The 22,877-nt window shown below is 43.5% G+C and overlaps 1 protein-coding gene across 1 annotated transcript in view; it reads left to right on the top strand.

Annotated features, from left to right (window-relative positions):
- Window positions 1–4,352, top strand: part of MGARP (mitochondria localized glutamic acid rich protein) — a 67,900-nt gene extending 63,548 nt beyond the window's left edge. The window contains exon 8 of the mRNA XM_073641795.1: window positions 232–4,352. The gene's annotated coding sequence lies outside the window, so the exon portion shown is untranslated. The remainder of the gene's footprint in view (window positions 1–231) is intronic.
- Window positions 4,353–22,877: the final 18,525 nt, after the last annotated feature.

Here is a 22,877-nt window from a genome sequence, read left to right as displayed (position 1 = left end):
TCCACAGTTTACATTTATGTTGTTTCATTTGTAACTGATCCTTTTTTTCTTACTGGATCCATAATGGGTCCGTACTTGGACCTTGACAAACAGTTGTATGAAACCCCATCCTAAGGATAGCTCAACAATGTTAACGTTCCTGAAATATGCTCTTAAACCCTGGCTGCTTTTATTCTGTTTAATATTAAAAATGCTCCATGCTTTGTTTTAAAGTCTTTCTCTTTTCTGCAGGCATTGAATGATCATCAGACGAGTCTCATATCTTCTTACACAAGCATTAGAACTCCTGACATTCAGCAAAACCCAGACCCCACAGAGATCCTGTTTCTGCTAATGGAACCGCCAAACAGTGCTCACCTGCTATTCTGCAAAGCATACCGATCATGTATACCGTGTCCTAATGGAAGCTATATCTGTGATCAGTATCACTCCTTATAATTGCGAGCTGGCCAGATATGTACATGTTCAGTGGGAAAGTGAGGATTTCAGGCTGGGACAGAACATAAGGGGGGAGATTTATGAAATCTAATTCTAAGGGCGTCCTATGATGTCCGGTTTGGTATGTGCTGGTTTTCATAAATGTCCCCTGTCATTATTCAGATATGCACTTTTCATAAAGTCAAGTTTACTTTGAGTATGACACATGTGGTTCTGTTATACAGCGAAGTGGCTCCAAACTAGCCATGTGCATTTATTATCTAGCTACATTGCAAAGTGATCTGCTCACAGTGGTTCTGCCTACAGGACGGATCATACTGCATCAGACACAGCATAGCTTATTTAGGACATCGGGGCCGGGTTCCCACATCCATAGGCTGCGGTCTGAGTAAGGACCGCGATGTAAGGACTGGCTGTGGTTCTCCTGATCCAAACTTGACAGCCTTGGAGTCTATTGATTTTGGGTCAGAAGACACACGGCCGGTCTGTGAATTATGGACTGTGACACGTGTGTGTGAATACAGTCTTAGGATCAAACAGAGAAACCTGTATTGAATCCTACCAGCTCTAAAACATACTGCTATTGCTTGACAATCTGTAAAAGCAAAAAAAGATGTGGCTCATTCCTAAGTGTTTATTGTAAGGGTACACGGCCGAAAATTATGCATGTCAGAGCACACATTCACGCTGTCAGAACCATTATAGTCTACGACCCTGTCAGCGCATACGCTCTAATCCCATTTTGCGGGGGGTTTCAGACGTGAGCCCCGAGGGTACCAACGAATGAGTGAAAGCACCCTAAATAGAACACAAGGCGACCCTGCTGAAATCCATTATGCAATAATCATTGCCTGGTGACAAATGCCTAATGTGATCATTGCCTCATGTCAGGTTCTATTCACATTTCCATTCATTCTTTTCTGCAGCGTTCTGTGCTATTCTGCCTCATAAGAAAAAATAGGACAGAACCAGATCATAATGGGTCCTTTGTATTCTTTAAGGGAATCTCTGCTAATGTGCACATACTCTTAAAGGGTTATTCACAAGTTGTCTCCTGAGCTGCTCAGAGCTGCTTACGTTCTGGTTCTGGCAAGGCAGGAACTCCTCATTGAGTGACAGTCTCCGTAATATTAGTAGAACTATAAATCCCAGCACAAGTTCTGCGGTAATACATTAAGCTATCAATGGTTTGGTCTGGAGTGTACACTGCTAGCACTGTATTTACACACAGAGATAACAGGGCAATTGAACAAGGACATGACCCAATAATAGCTGCGATTAGGAGACCCGCTCTAAAAGTTGCTGATGTTGTGAGCTAGTGATTTTGCAAGATTTATAAAAGCAGCTTGTCAGGAGATAAGAGGGAGGCAGGTAAGCACCTATCTAATTACTGGGCTGGAGATAGATAGCGGGCATGTTAGGAGTTAAGCTCTCTTCTCGAATGTAACTACTGTGCAAACTTGCCAGGGACTGGATAGGCACTAAAGCTTCATGGAAACCAGCTGTGCACTAAGTAAGATAAAAGCTCTCACAACATGAGAATGACAGATAAAAAAAAGCAAGTTAATTGCAAACTTGCTTATTTCATGCTGTCTAACTAACTAAAGTATTGTAAGAACTTGAGAACACCTCTTTAAATAGGTTTGCACTTACCATTTAATATCTGCAATCCTTTGCCTACTGCCTGTAGCATCTGCAACGGAAGTGTGATGAAATACATAGATGAGTAACCATGCAAGTCAACCACTGGCTGTAGCCATGATGTCATAATGCAGATTTAAATATTGTGGGAGGGTAAACATGGTGCAAGGATAGCTCAGAATGTAACAGTAAGCTAAAGGGATTTTTCCCTTTCAACTTTTTTTCAGCCCATTGGTTTGAGGCTGTTGAAAATAATAAATACACCAATACTTGCCCTCTTCAGGTCTAAAGATGGCTCTGTGTCACCAGACTTTGCTGACAGTCTCCAGAGGTGGTGTCTAGATTACAGTGCACCTCACTGCCTAGTGCCGTCTACATTGCAGAGCAGCTAAGTTTAATGATTAGCTGCAGCAGTCACGTGCGCTGTATTCATAATCGTGTTGTCATCCCTGCAGCCTGTCAACAAAAACTGGCAGCAGAAAAGCATCACTACACTTGGGGAGGGGGAGTATTACTGAACTTGTTATTTTCAACATCCGCAAGCCTATGGCCTGAAGGAAGTCAAAAGCAGAAAATCCCTTTTAAGCACTGATCGGCAATCACTTTATGGTTATGGATGGACTTTAAGTCATCAGAATAAGTTAAAATTTTGGGATATAAGTATGTGTGTGCGTATATATATATATTTATGTATATTAATATATACCACGTACATGTGCATATAAAGTAATATAGTAACTTAATATACAAATAAAAAAAATACAAGAAGTTTACGATCATTAATCAGTTTTATTACATACAACAAGACTCATAATTTGCGGAGAAATCTAACTAGTATTTATTTCAGGAGCTGACAGGTTCCCGCTCCCGATACTCTTAGGCAAGGTATTAAGGCATGGTTGATCAATGATTAGTGGAAAAATAGAAGGAAAGAAAATACCTCTCAGCTCATGTTATAGGTTGATTCCTTTAGTTCTGTGCCAAGAAGGATGCTACGTGACTTGGCGAGCACAATGCATCTTTTCAGCTCTTGCAGTTGCCAACTATAAGCACATGTACTGAAAGAAGGCAATGCAAGAAACCATAAAAGAGAAGCTACTCATAGGGTTAATATGTAAGCACAAAAATATACAACAGCTAAAGATGTTAGGCTCACCTATATGCTGAGATAGACACAACTCTATCTGATGGCATAAATAAGGTAGGAGCAGAGCAGATTATGCCTTAAACTTTTGGCTCAAGTTGCCAAAACTTGATGAAGATGCAAGGATAGTAACAGTTGATTTAAAAAAAGTGTTTCTACTCTTTCAAAAATGGTACTATTAATGGGAATGAATTACTAGATGTCCACAATGTTGAACTAAGGGAAATCCAGTTTATTTAGTAAACAAGTTCTTCAATGACAACGCGTTTCGGAGCACACTTGGGCTCTTTTCTCAAGCACAGAGACAAAGCAGCTTAATCTGTGCTCTCAAACGCATTTCCTATTGGAGTTCTTGTTGGAATTTAACATTGTGGACATCGGTAATTGATTCCTTTGGAACGTGTGCCCATTGGTTGTCTAATACCGTTTTTGAAGGAGTGGAAACATTTTTTCAAACCGACTGTGATTATAAGCACATGTGTGACTCAGAGACCTTCCAACTCTCATATAACTTTGGATATAACTTGTCAACCTTTGATCTAGGTCCCACGTTTAGCCCGTACCTAAGGGAATAATGGTTGACGGCTAGAACAGATGATGGCAGCCGAGGTGTAGGTGTCCTTCTTAATGATTTATAAGTATCCAGCTATAGCAGCTAGTGCTGTGTGATGGTATGTAGAATACATCTTATTACATTTTACTAATTTTTCACTCACGGTACTAGTGGCAAGCCTGTTATCTGTCAGAATTTTAGTCGAATGCTTGTTCATCGATGTCAGAATAAATGTGACTGAGTCTATTTAATGGGATTTGTATACTGGAATTGGTGCTTTATTATTCTGGTCTTATGCTGCAAACCTCTTTTACTGACAGTGTCACCTAGCAATAGTATTAGTGACCCTAACCCACTGTGAATGGCAATGTACAGTCTCCTACCTCACCACACTACACATCATTCCATGTTACATTTCTATGTGAGCACTACATATATTCACACCCTGGATAGAAGCTGTAGGATGGTCCAGTGTCTGTGCTATATATTACATTAGTCTTCTGTATATTTGACAAAATTTTCTCTACCAAACCACTATGGAACTCAAACTGGAAAATAAATGCCTCTTTATCTATTTATCTGCATGGGATGGTTTTGTTTGCAACTATTTGTTGATTCTTTATTGTTCTATCAGCATATATTGTAAAAAGGGTGAGCTCTGATCTCTATGGAAGGTACCAAATTCATTACACTAAAAAAAAAAAGAAAAAAGATTAAGAGAATATCACTAACACCTATCTGATGGCTCTCCTATATTAGACTCACCAGGTGATGTGCAGCCTCCAAGCCCAAGGTCAGGGTGGGCACACGGGCAGAGGCGTCAGTGCAACAGATAGGTGGGGCCCAAGGGTCAAGGACAGCCAAGGGACAGAAGACCACAGGCAGGTGGGTGGGATGTAGGAAACTTCAGGCAGGCGAACGACGTCCAGGAAACCGCAGGCAGGTGGGGTTATGGAAATCACAGGAAGAAGGAAGACGTACGAGACTGCAGGCAGATAGAAGGTCCAGGAAACTGCAGGCAGGTGGAGTGTAGGAAACTGCAGGCAGGCGAAAGACATCAGAAGACCGCAGACAAGTGGGAGACGTTCAGGACACTGTAATCAGCAGCTGAGCAAGTCAAGGTGTGTAGAGCAAGCCAGAGTTTAGCAACACTGAAGTCTTGGTGAGCCTTATATAGGCCAAGGCAGATGATCACATCGTACTGAAACATACTGACCCGAAGAATAAAGCTGCCTTATCAATTTTGCCACACAAGTAACAAAAAAAAAAAAATCCTGAATTCCTGTTTTTTGTTAATTCTGCCTCCCCAAAAATCAGAATAGAAAGCGATCAAAAAATGTATTTTGCCTGAAAATGGTACCAATACAAACGTCAACTTGTCCTGCAAAAAACAAGCCCTTTCATGACTCTGTCGGCCAAAATATTGAAAAATTATAGCTCCCTAAATATGGAGATGCAAACATTAGTTTTTGCAAAAAATAGCGTCTTTTAGTGTGTGACAGCTGTCAATCATAAAAACCCGATATGAATCTGGTATCGCTGTAATCGCACCGACCAGAAGAATAAAGTCGCCTAATCATTTTTATACTGCACGAGGAACGGCGTAAAAAATAAATAAAACCAATTCTTCACCTGCTGCTGATTTGTTTATTCTGCCTCCCAAAGATCGCAGTAAGGCTCGGCGCGCATTTATCTGAGCACTTACACTGGGGTTTCCGTGTAAATCTCTGAAATACTGTATGTCATTCAGACGGAACCCCTGACGGAAGATTCCCTGTAATGAGGCAGATGGAGGCACTATGGACGCCGTCTGACCTTTTAATTTGGCGGTGTCCATTTTTTTAGACGTAGATTAAAGTGCGGTCAGCCACAGTTTTATGCACCTTTGAAAAGAAGGACAACACTGAACAGAGGCCATACGGAGTCCAGAGTAACTCTGCTGCCTCATCTCATTATAGTGAATGGATCCCTCAGGGGTTTCATCTGAATCACGTCATTCGGAGATTTAGATGGAAGCCCTAAAGTAAGTGCTCAGCGTAGAGCGCTGGATAAATGTGATCTAAAATGTTATGTAAAATGTTCCCAATAAAAGCTTCACATAAAAGCCCCCACTCAGGTCTGTCATGTGTTAATGGAAATATAGGAGGCTTCCACTTTACTGGTAGTACAAAGGCTCTGGAAAAGCAAAATGGCTCCTCGCCCCCAAAAAGAAATTCAGCAAATTCTGTGCTCCCAAATCCAAATCCCCCCTCCCTTCTGAGCCCCAAGGTGTGTCTAAACCACATTTAGTGTCCACATGTTTGGCAGGTGTATAATTTCCAAAATGGGGTCATGTGAGGGGGGATTCTACTCTTCTAGCACTTAGGGGCTTTGTATATGGAGTCCGCAAAATATTCTAGGAAAATCTTCGCTCCAAGATGCAAATAGAGCTCCGTCCCTCCCGAGTGCCACTTTTATGCATTATCCCAGTGTGATAATGTAAAATCTGGGGCTAAAACAATTTTTTTGCGGTAAAAATTTAATTATTTTTTTCCTCATTGCCCAATGGTATAAAATTCTGTGGCACACCTGTGGCGTCAATATGATCATTTAGATGAATTCATTGAGAGGTGTAGTTTGTAAAATGATGTCATTTATGGGAGAATCTGCTGTTCTGGCACCTCAGGGGATCTCCCAGTGGGTCATGTCACCTGCAAACCACAACAGTAAAATCTGCACTATAATATGGTGCTCCTTCCTTTCTGACCTTTGCACTGTGCCTCAAAAGTAGTAGCCAATTACATGTAGGATATTGGCGTACTCAGAAGAAATTGTACAACAAAATGAGAGGTCAATTTTCTCCTGTTACCTTTGATAAAATATTATTATTATTAATATTCCAGCAAATTTTTAATTTTTAATTCAAAAAGTCAAATGGCGCTCCTTCCCTTCCGAGCTCTGCTATGTGCCCAAACAGTGGTTTTCCACCACATACAGGGTATTGGCATGCTCAGGGGAAATTGCACAACAACATTTGGGGTCAATTTTCTCCTGTTACCCTTGTGAAAATAAAAAATTTGGCGCTAAAAGAAAATTTTGCGATTTTTTTTTTTTTTTAGTTTCACGGCTCTATGTTATAAACTTCTGTGAAGTATCTAGGGGTTCAAAGTGCTCCCCACACATCTAGATAAGTTCATTGAGGGGTCTAGTTTCCAAAATGGGGTCACTTGTGGGGGTTCCACTGTTTAGGCACATCAGGTGCTCTCCAAATGTGACATGGCATTAGCTAATTATATCAGCAAATTTTGAATTCAAAAAGTCAAATGGCGGGGGCATGGTTTGCTTGAGGACAGGAGCAGCAGCACTTTTACTTAGCTGCAGGCAAACCCTTGAAAAAAGCTACTTTTTCACCTTTTTTAACTGTACTTTTTTGGACCAGTTGATAAAGAAGAGTGCCTGGACCATGTTTAAAAGGATTTTAAGGAAGGAGCCTGCTGAAATAAAGAAGAAACACTTGTTATCTGACTCCTCTGGCAGAAGACTGCTTGTAACAAGCAGCATACCTGCTCTCCACATACAGAGACTGACTCTGTCCTGCTGAAAGGGATGGAACAGAAGACCCTGCTTAGAAGACCCCCTCAGACATCACAGGACATGGTGAGTCTCCTACAGTGAAGCAAAGGGGCAGAAGTTACCTCCCTTGCTCCTCATCAAGTTCCCCTGTAGCTGTGATCCCCTCATTGACTCCTCCAGATGCCCCACTATGTGTCTCTGCTAAAGCTGTTGAGCAGACTGAAGATCAGGGGGACACAGAATCCAGCTCTGACAAGTCCCAGATAGAGGAGCAAAGTTCTGGAAATGTCTCCGCATGCTTGTCTAACAACATGTCAATGCCTGTCAGCACAAACCTGAGCAGAGAAAGCTCATGGTCCCATGCTGATCAGGACTTGAGCGCAGGGGAAGCAGACAATGAGTCAAATAACCATGAAGAGAATCAGAGCCGCCATAGTTTCGAGTCAGCACAAAATCCTGCTTCTGCGCGATCTTATCTTAATGGCAATGCAGCAGGAATCACACTTGACAATATTCAAGCATCTAAGGCTCCTGCATCCAAAGAATTTATAAGGGATCTCTGCAATGCTTTCCTAAATTCATTAAATTGTCCACCTCTAATGTCTGCTACCACAGATGAAGTAATTGATACAGCAAAAAGCCAAAATGAGTTGTCACCTTACTCTGAATAACTCTGATGATGAGATGGATAACACATATACGAAGCTTAACACACCAGTATCAGAAATTTACATCAAGAGTATATTACATATTGTGAGAAGTGTGATTCAACAACTTATTGAGCCCCATTTTACTGATACTAAGATATCTATAACTTCTATGAACTCAAAAATTAAGGACACTGATAGCTCATTGATAGAACTACAAAAAAACAAAACGAACTAATGGATTCAGTGGACTGAATGCATAAAGAAATCTCATCAATTAATAGGAAAAATGCCAATCTAGAAGATAACTTGAGGAAAAATAATTTAAAAATAAGAGGCATTCCTGAGAAAGTGGCCCCATCTCTATTATGTGATTACATCTCAAATATGGCTTCTGAAATCATTCCTGATTTGAATGGAGAGGATATAATTATTAAAGCACACAGAATCCCTAAACCACATTTTATTCACACTGAAATGCCAAGGGATGTCATTGCAACTTTCAGTTCCTTTAATGTAAGAAATAAATTCTTGGCCTTGACTTAGAACTCAAAAACACTTCCTGCTCCCTGTGACGCAATCTACCTATTTAAGGACCTTTCTAAAGCTACCATACAAGCGAGGAAAATGTTTCAAAACACTACAAGAGAACTACTACAGGCAGGCATTAAGTACAAATGGGTACAATCCGCAATTCTTCAAGTTAATTCAACTGGTGAACTATTAAAACATCAAACCTTTTCAAAGAACCAAGACTTTTCTCCTACTTAAATGTCCAGAAAATACTCTTCCATAATAATTTTTTAATGGACTATCTCAAAGATTGGTTCTTCAGCACACAATAACGTTTAACCCTATTACGGTTTCACCTTCAAACCTGGCAATTAAGAAGCTACAACAGTATACTTTGGAAAGATCACAGCTTTTACTGGATTTACAGGATTACAAATTGATTATAACTCTAATGGAATGGATTACAGCTCTTGTTTTATTCAAAGGACCAAACAGTTGGCATCAAGAGCGTTTAACTTGGAACTAGCACTAAACCTATTCTCAAGGAAAATGAATATCCTGTCCTAAACCGAACATTTACCCCCAACAGGTCAAGTGCATTAACTTGACCCCAACAAGGATACATTTGAAGCAACTAATAAGACTCTAATTGTATTTTCTTTTTTATTGCTAACCTGTTTATTTCCTTTTAGGTACAAAACACTTTAATTACAAAGACTACCTACCATATTATATTATATTACGACTATTATTTCTGTATTTTTCAGGTTAGGATAATATAATGTACACTTGTTTCCTTTCTTCCCTATCTTCATGGGGATTTTTTTTGTTGTTATTGTTTGATTTTGTTCATTGTTTTTTCTTTTTTCTCTTTCTCGCTCAATTTCTTAATCTTTACGTACTTCTCTTTTTTATTTTCCTTCCATTCCCCTACTTATTACTTTTCCCAATTTCCCATATTCCCTATTAAAGTATACCTTCCTTAACCCTTTTTTTTTACCCTTAACCCTTTCCCACCCATCTTTTGTCTCTATTTTTTATTCCTTTAAATGTTATTTGTTATATTATAAAAAATTCAATAAAAACTATTGGGAAAAAAAGTCACATGGCGCTCCTTCTCTTCCGAACCCTGCTGTGTGCCCAAACAGTGGTTTTCCACCACATATTTTGTATCCGGATGCTCAGAAGAAATTGCACAATATATTTTGGGGTCCATTTTTATCTGTTACCCTTGTGAAAATAAAAAAATTGGGTTTAAATTTATTTTTTTGTGAAAAAAAAAAATGTTAATCTTTTTCTTCCTCATTGCGTCAGTTCCTGTGAAGCACCCGAAGAGTTAATAAACTTCTTGAATGTGGTTTTAAGCACCTTGAGGGGAGCAGTTTTTGGATGGTGTCACTTTTGGGTATTTTCGGTCATATAGACCCCTCAAAGTCACTTCAAATGTGTGATGGTCCCTAAAAAAATGGTTTTGCAAATTTTGATGGAAAAATGAGAAATCGCTGGTCAACTTTTAACCCTTATAACTTCTTAACAAATTGTTTTTCCAAAATTGTGCTGATGTAAAGTAGACATGTGGGGAATGTTATTTATTAACTATTTTGTGTGACATATCTCTCTGATTTCAGGTCATAACAATTCAAAGTTTGAAAATTGCAAAATTTTCAAAATTTGCGCCAAATTTCCATTTTTTTTTTTTACAAATAAACGCAAGTGATATTGAAGAAATTTTACCACTATCATGAAGTACAATATGTCACGAAAAAACGATCTCAGAATCAGGGGGATCAGTTGTAGTGTTCCAGAGTTATTACCTCATAAAGTGACAGTGGTCAGAATTAAAAAAATTGTCCCTGTCATTAACCTACAAAGTGGCTCTGTCCTAAAGGGGTTAATTTACCTGATTGTGAGCTATTAATTGTTTACATTTTTTGGATCGTGGTTAATGTTCTTTTAGGGATGTAGGCTGGTAAACTATAACACTGGAACAATAAGGCATGTTGCTATACATAAACAAGTGAGTCACCACTGATTGACTGCAGCGGTCATGTGCTGCCCCCAACAGAAGAGGACGTGATAAGACCAGCAGGAGACCAGAGACATATACTTTTAATGTTATAAAAGTTTCATGAACATGTGACTCTCAAGAAACTCAATGTATTCCATAGGTATGACAGGTATGACAGTTCAATCTCAGCTGTCACAGTACACAAAGCCTGGGTGTAGACCCAGAATGACACTTCTGATTGCCTTTTGTGGGCAAACTAAATAGTTGGGCCAATTAGTAGGCCCAAAGGTGAATGTTGCATTAAAATTTTGAGCCATGTTCTGGTCCTCATTAACTGGGCCAAGTCCATCATTAATCCTCTGACTATCTAATGATATGTGCAGAGGCAGTTTAAGTAGGTTACAGCCCACGAGCGCTTGTCCGAACTTTCCGCCCCTTTCCCCACCACTGCCATGGTTTGTGTGGACCAAATTCTATAACAATTTATTTATTTATTTTGCTCACTTATATAGCATCATTAATTCCTCAGCGCTTCACAGACATTATGGGAACTGCCCTCATTGCGGCTCACAATCTAGATTCCCTATCAGTATGTCTTTGGAGTGTGGGAGGAAACTGGAGAACCCGGAGGAAACCCACACAAACATGGGGAGAACATACAAACTCAACGATGTAGCAATTCCATTGTTATTTATTATTTGCAACATTTAATTTCAACATTGAAATCCAAGTAGATTTCAATGCACCTATCATATCAGGTCTAGGTGAAGAGACTTGAGAGGAAGAAGGAAGCAAGCAAAAGGAGGGAGAGGGAATAGCAAATAAACTCAGGTCACTTACATGCTTCTTTCTCCCCTGCACTTTGTTAGCTGCTGTCTCCCTCTTGTGGACTTTGAACGTTGGCAGCAGAGCAGAAAGCATGTTGTCTGGCCAAGGCCTAAAATACAATTGCCAGCTCTCTTCTGCTGCGTGAGTTGCCCAGACAGAATACTATAGGTGTCACCGACAGGGCTTCTGAGTCCAAAAGGGCCATGGCCTGAGAATCAGCTCTTTCGCTGCATTACTGTGAGCAGCTGGGGCACTCATTTACACTGTCCATTCAAGTACACAGCAGGAGATAGGGCCTGTAGACGAGCAGGAGCAATTAATGTACACATCTATAGGTATACTGGATTTCCTAGACACGATCTCCCAATCAGTCCTCATAAATACTGCCACTGATGGATGTACTGTATCATGTAATTTGGACAACAGTCTTCTCTTTCCTCCTCTTCTTTTCTAACCCTTCTTAAAGGGAACCTGTCATGTGAAAAAATACTATTAACCTGCAGATATGGGGTTAATCTGCAAGTTAATAGCATTGTGAACCTGTCTGGCGCCTGCACTTAGAGCCCCACTGCCAGAGGAAATTAACTTTATTCTTCCCTGCAGCATTCGGGTTTCAGTCACAGAGGCGGCGCCGGTGTGGGCTTAGTTACTGCTCTGTGTAAATGTAATGCAGGTGGTTGGATGCAACATGCAGATGGACACGAGGCAGGAACAGTCATTGAACAAGGTATTTCCTCCGATATGGTGGGAATTGGTATCACTTATGAAAAAGTTAACCAGTATGAAACAGAATATTTACAGTTAAATCCTACAATACAGAATGTGTGACGTGTCTCAGAGTTCACTTTACAAATTAGGGAATTCTCTCAGGGATTCTACTTATATCCCTCTAACAGGGGTGACACACCCCGTTCACGTGAGAACCCCTGTGCTGACTCCTCCAGCAGCAATGGCCCTAGGTGGGGTCTCCAGCTCTTCCCGCTAGGCCGCAATCAAAGCACCTTGGGCCTCCTTCACTTCAATTGACCCCCACCCTGTCTGCTGTCCTAGTCCAGGCCAACCCCTGTACCTCAGGGTCCCGGGGTCCTCAGGCCTTGTCCGGCATAGTCTGGACTCTGGGTCTGGTGCCGCATGGGTCCCGTCTGTGAGCGTGCCGCGGCTCACTGGTGCATGCTCCTTATTGAGGCCTCTCACCAGCGTCTTCTTCTGCACACGTCTGGTCTGCTCTCCCTCCTGGCACCAAAACCTGTTCCGGTTTGATGCACAGACCTTTTATCCTGAGGAACTCCATCATCAATGGCACCTGACTAGGTGTCACATCCAAACTTGTCCTCCCCGCAACTCTTCCTCTTCCGGTAAGTTCCGCATGGTCCAGTCTGAACGGTAGATGGCAGCCTTCTTACACCAATGACAGACAGCGCTGGGGTTTTTCAGGAGTATTGTCACCTTCTCTTACATATAGAGAGCAGTGGCTGTAACTGCGCCCCCAGCACTGACTGACAGCCGGCCCTAATGCTGCGCTTCTGTCAGTCAGTGCCGGGGCGTGGTTACAGCCACTGCTCTCTATATACAGAGCGTTAACTGAACCAATGCCGGCGCCGTCCCCGTAGCTGAAACCCGAATGCTTCCGGGAAGAATAATAAGAATAAAGTTAATTTCCTCCAGCAGTGGGGCTCTAAGTGCCGGCACCATACAGGTTCAGAGCACGATTAACCTGCAGATTAACCCCATATCTGCAGGTTAATAGAGTTTTTTCACATGACAGATTGCCTTTAAGTGCATATCCTACACACTTCTCCCATGAGACTCATAAAGGAAAAGGTTTATTTTCATTGAAGTCAGTTAAGACATGTTTTCTATCAAAGAATATTGTTAAGACCTTTATAAATACACCTTGTTATAGCATAAGCTTTTAGTCTGAGGTAAATCAAATAGGATATGGGGTAGCTATATGGGTATAATGGTTTCTTTTTATTCCTGGACATTTTATTACCAGAGGGTATAAGCTTTCTACAAGATACTAGAATAATATCGTTAAACATGCCCCATTTATATTCGGTATCACCAGTTACGAGAATATGATCCCAGTCTACAAGATTAAGTTCTTCCCTTAATTGAGTGAATTTAGCTTTTCAAAAGTTCAAGTTTTTTGTATTTCTCTTATATTGTGGTCATTGCTACTCAAATGCTCTCGGATTTGTAGATCCGATATTATATCTGGTCTATTTCACAGGACCAGATCCAACAAATTATCTCCTCTGGTCAGTTCATCACCCAACTGATTGTCTTGAATTGTGGATAAGAACTTAACGTCTTTTAGCACAACCAGAAGACTCTATGTCCCCTTGAATGTCTGGATAATTAAAATTTAAACTATTTTTATTTGCTGCCTTTTCCAATTGCTTCAGCATTTTATCTTCAATTTGCTCTGCTCAGCTATATGAGGGGGCTTATAGCAAACTCCAACTAGTAACCCCATATATATTTACCCATACTGATTTACAGAAAATACACACCCCTCCCCCTTTTTTGTCTTTCTTTTCTAAATGTAGTGTAACTTTCTACGTTTGTCATCCAGTCAATGCTTTCATCCAGTCAGGTTTCCGTACTGCCCATGTGGCGCCCCTGTGGGTTCAGTCGCCACAGACGTACTGTATCTCACCCAGAGGTGTGGTACCCCACTCTCAGGTAAGGATGGAGTACTACCCAGGACCCACACACCCGCATCCAGTACACTCCACTTCAGTAGGGAAGGGCGAGATTGCTCCTAAGGGAGAGCACAGTCCTTGGTCCCTAGCTGGAGGGTGGAACCATGTAGTGGGTGTGGGTGGAGGAAGTAGATCGGGGAGCACAGACAGGAAGAGTATAAGAGGGAAGGGAACCACCTAGAAGCAGTCAGACAGTTCAGTTCAGTACAGAGGAGAGAGAGTTGGGAGCAGGAGCTCTGGAGGAGCTCTGCTCAGGAGGAGTGGAGAAAGGAGCAGGGCCCAGTCTGAGAGGCCCAGGAGGAGAGACTGAAGAGAAGAGAAGAGCAGTGAGGAGTGCTCCAGGAGGAACCGAGGGGATCCTAGGGGCACGGCGAGTGCGGATGCCACTTGTGCGCCCGAATCTACACGGACGTGGAGGGATCAGGCCGCAGAGTGGACCGGCCCCTAACTAGTGGAGAACAATCAGGCTCAGCTAGATAACTGGAGGCTGCTGCATTTTCAAGGTGCTGCAGCCAACAACCACAATTACATCGCCGAAAAGGGTCACTGCCACCGTGACGTCCCTAGCACCGACCGGCCTGGCTACCGAGTACCCCATGGCCCAGGGGGCACGTCACCCACCACATTGTAATCCGTGCTTGATATAAAAGTCTCCAATTCAAGCATTTTGTTTGCAAGACTTCTTGCATTTGCCAGCAGACATTTAATACTATTAGCACATTTATTATTCTTACTTACCTCCCTGCTTTCCTCGTTAGTCCCAGCCACCTCTGATTCCTCATTGTCCCCACTCTCTGCTCCACCCCATACAACCCTCCTTCCCCCCAGATCCTAATTTAAAAGCTCCTCCTCTGACCATTTTTTCCCCCAGCATAGCTGCACCCTCCCCTGTCCCTACCGTAGAGCCTGTAGCCGACAGCGAAGTCGGCCCAGTTCTCCATGAACCCAAACCCTTCCTTTCTGCACCAATTTCTAAGCCACTTATTTTTCTCTCTAAGCTCCCGCTGTCTTTCTAGTGACGCTCATGGCACTGGTAGTATTTCTGAAAACACCACCTTGGAGGTCCTGAGCTTCAGCTTCTCTCTAAGTTCCGTGCAATCATTTTTAAGGACCTTCCATCTCCCCTTGACTTTGGCATTGGTACCAATGTGTACCATGACCGCTGGGTTTTCCCCAGCTCCACCCAGCAATCTGTCTATTCGATCCGCAATATGTCGAACCCGAGCACCAGACAGACAACACACTGTTCAGCATTCACGGTCTTGGCGGCAGATGACCCTGTCTTGCCGACTAATTGAGTCCCCTACCATTAATCTGTCTGGCTATTGCTGTATTGCTATTTCCCTCCTTTTTACTGCAGGCATTTTCCTGGTTGGTTTCAGTAGTAGACTCCGTCTGAGTGTCCGCCATCTATAGGCGTATACACCCGAAAAAGGTGCGCACATCCGCTCTTCTTGGCACCATTATAGTATATGGCCTCGGTGCAAATTTCCGAATCCCGTTTTGCGGGTGGTTCGGATGTAAGCTCCAATGTGAGCCACTTAACAGGTGCCTAAACGCAATGTGAAAGCACCCTTACCCAACTATCTACTTCTGGGTCCTGATCTTCCCCACCTCCATATCACTTGCCCCAGCCAGAACATGCTCAGTGAGTAATACAACCCTCAATTCAATGCTGCTGAGTGTTGTAATCTGCATATTTAGATCCATAATCTGTGCTTCAAAATATATAACAAGCCGACATCCAGTACAAATATGTTCAACCTCAAACAGCTGTTCATGGCATGCATATATCTCACGAAATACACCTGGTAGCATTGCACATGGAGCATGTGAATGGAGGTGAAGAGCCTGGACAAAATCAGAAAAAGAATGGAAAAACAAAGAAAACACCAAACATAAGTTTCCTATGTTTTCATGTTGAACTATGATATTTTGTTTATGTACTTATCGGCCTCCTCACACTTGATGCAGCAAATCGGTAAAGAAAGTATCCACAATAATTTACATAGTAAGAGATATTGTAAGAGTGAAGATGTGTAGTTATCTTAGAATAAAGTAAGCGTACAGTACCAGGATGGTAAACCTGCCTGAGTACAAGATGCTGCTGCTAAGGTTTAATGTCGTAAAAGAAACTAGTACCATACCTCCACCTAGTGGTGAAAGTTCTGAACAGCAGTGAATCCATCTACTGTAAGTATTAATAATATTTTTTTTTATTTTTATAGCTCCAACATATTCCGCAGCACTTTACAATTTTAGGGGGGACTTATACAGACAATACAGAATAAACATATCTCAAATCAAAAGGAGTGAGGGCCTTGCTCGCAAGCTTACAGTCTATGAGGAAATGGGGGAGACACAAAAGGTAAAGTGTACATTAGTGTTGAGCGAGTATGTTCTGTTCCGAGTATGCTTGGGCCGAGATCCGAGTATTTACAGCTGCTCGGTGATATGTTTGAATTGCTCCCGTGTGCATGATTTGCAACTGTTTGACAACTTTATTACATGTGAGGAATGTGTAAGAAATAGACATTCCTCACATGTATTAAAACTGTCAAACAGTCGCAAATCATGCACACGGGAGCGAATCAAACATATCACCGAGCAGCTGTAACAACTCGGTGCTCGGCCCGAGCATACTCGCCAAAAGGGTTAACAGAACATACTCGCTCAACACTAGTGTACATATATTGTATAATGCAGCCTTGATATACTAAATAGGATAAATAATAATACATGGACTGGTCGCCAGCCAGTATGTGTACAGTCCTGACTGAGGCTATTAAGTACATGGATGGTATGAACCTGAAATTTAAGAAGATTTTAATATGGGGGAAAACTGGGACGGACAACTGGGATGGACAGATAGTGTGTTTAGGCGATACGCCAGTCTAAAGAAATGGGTTTTTAGGGTCCGCTTGAAACTGTGGGTATTGGGAATTAATCGAACTGTCCTGGGTAATGCATTCCAAAGAATTGGCGCAGCACGCGAGAAATCTTGGAGACGGGAGTGAGAAGTTTGGATTATGGAGGATTTTAGTTTTAAGTCATTGGCAGAATGGAGGGCACGTGTAGGGTGGTAGACTGAGACAAGGGAGGAGATGTAGGGGGGTACTGAAGCATGGAGCGCTTTGTGGGTAAGCGTGATAAGTTTAAATTGAACTCTATATTGGATGGGTAACCAATGCAATGACTGGCACAGGGAAGAGGCATTGGTGTAGCGGCTGGCGAGGAATATGATCCTTGCTGCTGCGTTAAAGACGGATTGGAGAGGGGAGAGTTTAGTAAGAGGGAGCCCGATAAGTAGAGAGTTGCAGTAGTCCAGACGAGAATGAATAAGAGCTATAGTAAGAGTTTTTGCTGAGTCAAAAGTGAGAAATGTCCTGATTCTTGAGATGTTTTTGAGGTGTAGATGACATGAACGAGCGAGTGATTTGATGTGAGGAGTGAAGGAAAGATCTGAATCAAAAATGACCCCAGGACAGCGGGCTTGTTGCTGGGGAGCAATGGTTGAGCCACAAACGGAAATGGCAATATCGGGCACAGGTAGGTTAGTGGAGGGAGGAAATACGAGTAGTTCAGTTTTTGACAGATTCAGTTTTAGGCGGAGGGAGGACATAATGTTAGACACAGCAGAAAGACAATCACTGGTCTTTTGTAGTAATGCAGGGGTGATGTCCAGAGCAGAGGTGTATAATTGGGTGTCATCAGCATAGAGATGGTACTGAAAACCGAATCTGCTGATTGTTTGTCCAATAGGAGAGGTGTATAAGGAGAAAAGAAGGGGGCCTAGAACTGATCCTTGAGGAACCCCGACAGTAAGGGGAAGGAGAGAGGAGGAGGAGCCGGCAAAAGACACAGAGAAGGAGCGGTCAGAGAGATAGGAGGAGAACCAGGAGAGAACAGTGCCCTTGAGGCCAATAGTGCGGAGCATAGTGAGGAGGAGCTGGTGATGTGGTGATGGTGGTGTCGAATGCTGCAGAGAGATCCAGGAGAATCAGCAGGGAGTAGTGACCATTAGATTTAGCTGTTAGTAGATCATTAGAGACTTTAGTGAGGGCAGTTTCAGTAGAATATAAAGAGCGGAAACCAGATTGTAGAGGGTCAAGAAGAAAGTTGTCTGAGAGATAGCGGATTAGATGGGAATGGACCAGGCGTTCCAGGAGTTTAGAAATAAATGGAAGATTGGAAATAGGTCTGTAGTTGGCCGTGCAGTTCTGGTCAAGAGATGTTTTTTTTAAGTAATGGATGTATGCTGGCACGTTTAAAAGAAGAGGGAAAGATACCAGATGAGAGGGAGAGGTTGAAAATTTTAGTTAGGTGAGTGGTGACAGCTGGAGAAAGGGATTGAAGGAGATGTGAGGGAATAGGGTCACTGGTGCAGGTCGTATGGCGAAAAGATGCAAGGAGTCTGATCACTTCATCTTCCGTGACTGGTTCGAAGTCAGAAAGTGAGCAAGATACAATGTGGCGGGGGAGAGCATGCATAACGTTTGGGGATTGGGAGAAAATTTCCTGTCAGATATGGTCAATTTTTTCTTTGAAATCTGTGGAGGAAATCTTCGGGCAGATTAGATTTTCTCCACAGCCGTTCAGCGCACTTGGAGCACCTCTGGAGAAGACGTGTTTGAGGCGTGTGCCAGGGTTGTCGCCGTCTATGCCGAATTGTTCTTTGTGTAGGAGGTGCGGCTTCATCCAGGGCGCATAGCAATATTTCGTTATAATGCTTCAATGCAGAGTCGGGACATGAGAGGGAGGAGATTGGGGCCAATGATGATTGCAACTTTTTCATTAAAAAAAAGCCGCGCGGCTTTGGCGGGGGATTCGAATCCCGCGCGGTACCGCTCATTGGCTCAGTCTGCGGGGCGGGTGATTTGAATCCCGCGCCGCTCATTGGCTCAGTTGGCTCGGGGTGCTCAGCCAATGAGCGGTGCTGTGCGGCTTGGCGGGGGATTTGAATCCCGCGCGGCTTTGGCAGGGGATTCGAATCCCGTGACGCACCGCTCATTGGCTCAGCCGGCAGGGCGGGGGATTTGAACCCCGCGCCACTCATTGGCTCAGTCGGCTTGGGGCGCTCAGCCAATGAGCGATTTGAATCCCGCACGGCACCGCTCATTGGCTCAGCCGGCGGGGTGGGGGATTTGAATCCTGCGCCGCCCATTAGCTGAGCGCCAGGGGCGCTCGCCAAGTGAGCAGTGCTGCGCGGCTTGGCGGGGGATTCAAATCCCACGCAGCACCGCTCATTGGCTCAGCCGGCGGATTTGAATCCCGCTCTGCTCATTGGCTCAGCCGGCGGGCGGCTCAGCCAATGAGCGGTGCCGCGCGGCTTTGGCGGGGGATTCGAATCCTGTGCAGCTTTGGCGGGGGATTCAAATCCCGCGTGGCACCGCTCATTGGCTCAGCTGGCGGGGCAGGGGATTTGAATCCTGCGCCGCTCATTGCCTCAGCCGGCAGGCGGATCAGCAAATGATCGGTGCCGCACGGCTTTTGCGGGGGATTCAAATCCCGTGCGGCACCGCTCATTGGCTCAGCCGGCGGGGCGGGGGATTTGAATCCCGTGCCGCTCATTGGCTCAGCCGGCGCGGGGCGCTCAGTTAATGAGCGGTGCCGCGCGGCTTTGGCGGGGGATTCAAATCCCGCGCGGCACCGCTCATTGGCTCAGCCGGCGGGGCGGGGGATTTAAATCCCGCGCGGCTTTGGCGGGGGATTCGAATGCCGCATGGCAATGCTCATTGGCTCAGCCGGCAGGGCGGGGGATTTGAATGAGCGGGGCGGGATTCTGTCCGGCCTCTACGTTGTATGGTGTGTGTGACACATTTGACCGCACATTGGCTGAGCTGCCACCGGCTGAGCCAATGAGCGGCGCGGGATTTAAATCCCCCGCCCCGCCGGCTGAGCCAACGAGCGGTGCCGCGCGGCTTGGCGGGGGATATGAATCCCGGCTGCCATATCGGAATACCCATAACTTGCGTGTTCCAATATGGCTGTCAGCATAGTTCCGATGCGAGCAGCGTTGCCGCTGACCTCCCTACGGCGGGTGATGAGCTGCGGCTAGTGCCGCTGATCTCCCGACAGTATAGCGTTGCGTTTTTGTCACAGTTTGTCTGCCGCAGTGGATTGTGGGATAGCGACACAATCGCCGGAAGCTGTGACTGAGCCGATTGGCAATTATATATTAGATTATTTATTAGAATGCACAGTTTTTAGGCTGCACACCTGGGACACCTGCACACAGCTGCAGTGTACTGCTCCAGTAATGTAGCTTTATAGACAGGAGAATGCAGGGACACATTAGATATGGAAATTGAGAAATCCTATATTACCATCTTCATAAAACCAGAACTTTATTGAAGCACATTAAAAAAGTATGAGAAATGTGTTAACGCATTTTATACCTGATTTGAGCTGCATTTAATCCCCAAAATGAAGGGCAAAAAAATGAGCAAGATCAATTAATTATGTACAAAGGCTCTTCTCCTGATTGTTTTTGTATGAGTAGTAGTGAACAATTATGTTTTTGGGTGAAAATTTGATGACGTTCTTTAGAGAGCAATGTCGTCTGTAATTTTACGCAACTGATCTCTTAGCACAATAAATAAAAAGAAAGCCCCCAAAATATGTCACATAATGATGAGGTTAACCATTCCTGTTTATATTCCTGCCCTACTAGAAGCAGTGACAACAGAGGCCACTTTATCTTTAGTGCGGGGCACTAGACTGCACGTGGCTATGGAGTCCGCAGTCACAACTTCCAAGACTGCAACTGACTGCAAGAAAAATGGTGGGGGGTTGTAGCATCATTCAGCCTATTTACTAAATGCTCTTGAAGCAGAAGGAGAGGAGGCCATGTGTGGCCTGCAAGTAATATAACACAGTGCTGACTGCGATAATGGCTGTCACAGCCAGGGATAGTGGTGAGCCGGCCGGACAGAACAGGTCCACTTCTTATTCTGAGTGTCACTCTCTTTAACCAGGAAAGCCCATGTAGCAGCTGTTAAAAGAGTCGGCAGTGCGGGAGCTCCCATAAAATGTAGTTGGTCTGACGCCCACCTCCCAGCAGTCCTGTAGTTAGGCTGAATACAACATATTCCACTTTAGTTATTTACTACAGGCTGAACAATTGCAAACATTTTACTTTACTGGTGTTATACTGATTTAGGAGGAACTTTTTTTGTAACTCTAAGAGAGGATCAGATTTGTTTTAGTTTTTGGCAATTCTCACCACAAGTCACAATATGTTCATATAAAAAGGTGTCAACTGATCTCTTAAAGGGAATCGAACACCATATTTGACCTTTGTAACCTATTAATATGGGCATACAGGTTATAGACTGCTGAGGAGAGTGATACCTATATGTCTCATATCAGATAGGTTGTTATTGAGAAATCATCTTTTATTACTTTATATAAATGACCTCTTCAAGGCTATGGGGAGGATGTTGTCTGGAAGATAACTCTGCCTCCAGAGATTATTTTACATGAAGGGGGAGTTACCAGTGTGAGACAAGTAACTAACACAGAACAGGAGAAATTAAATTTGTCTTCTTACAAACACAATTTTTGCAGCTCTCTGAGCTCTGCTGTATTGTAACAATATTGCATCGCTGTCTGACTGTGAGATGGAAGCTGAAGCTGAGAGGAACCTGCAGATGTGTCAGGTATAATCACACACAACTCTGCAGTGAGATCAGGAGAGAAGAGAGCGGCCATCACACACCACACCAGTAACTCCTCCTTCATGTAAAATAAGCTCTGGAGGCAGAGTTATCTTCCAGGCAGCATCCTCCCCATAGACTAGATGAAGTAATTTACATAAAGTGATAAAAGATGATTTATCCCCAACAAGACATCAGTAAAAATTTTCTGCGACTTAATGGATTTCACTGATAAATTGCATAGCTGACAATGATTTACATACCTACCATGCAATATTGCATTTTCCTTGATATAGAACAAACCCGCCATGTTTTATTGATGTCTTACAGCCTCCATGTAAATTCCTTGCAGTTTTCTATACCACCAATGACAGCAGGGGCGGACACAGACTGTAGTGGGCCCCTGTGCAAGAAATTTTTTGGGCCCCCCCCCCTGCGCTTCATAAGGCAACAAAGTTATCTAAACATAACCCCCCCCATGTGCATCTCTCGCCCCCCCATGTGCAGCTCTCATCCCCCCCATGTGCAGCTCTCATCCGCCCCATGTGCAGCTCTCATCCCCCCCATGTGCAGCTCTCATCCCCCCCCGTGCATCTCCCATCCCCCCGTGCATCTCTCATCCCCCCCATGTGCATCTCTCATCCCCCCCCATGTGCATCTCTCATCCCCCCCATGTGCATCTCTCATCCCCCCCCATGTGCATCTCTCATCCCCCCCACTCCTAGTTAACTACTTGTATTTAAAACAAATAAAACTTGTTATACTTACCCCCATGCGATCCCTGCAGAATCCTGGCGCTCGTCCACGTCGCTGCCACCAGACGGTGCCACATGCATAGCCATCAGCTTTTGTTTTGGCCAAAAGATTTTTAAAGCCGCCACCACGATAAGGTAGACTCTTCTGGCAGGGCCCTACTCTAACCTATTAAAATTTTCTTAAAATATCCAATACTCTTTTTAGATATATTTTTATGTGTCATATACATTTTTTTTTTAAAATGACCAATAATACCACATACAGGGAATACCGCCACACCATGACCAGACCACATATTACCACAACATAGTGACCGAATAATACCACACAGAAGGGGGAAAAACTGCCACACCATGACCAGACCACATATTACCACCACATTACTAATATTACCACCACATTACTAATATTACCATAAGTGTCATTATACA

Source organism: Phyllobates terribilis, unplaced genomic scaffold, assembly GCF_046119375.1.
Source record: "Phyllobates terribilis strain yellow unplaced genomic scaffold, ASM4611937v1 Scaffold_1__5_contigs__length_1240528914, whole genome shotgun sequence".
Classification (NCBI taxonomy): domain Eukaryota; kingdom Metazoa; phylum Chordata; class Amphibia; order Anura; family Dendrobatidae; genus Phyllobates; species Phyllobates terribilis.
Note: the sequence above shows the minus strand (reverse complement) of the source record. Positions and strands in the feature narration are given on the sequence as shown.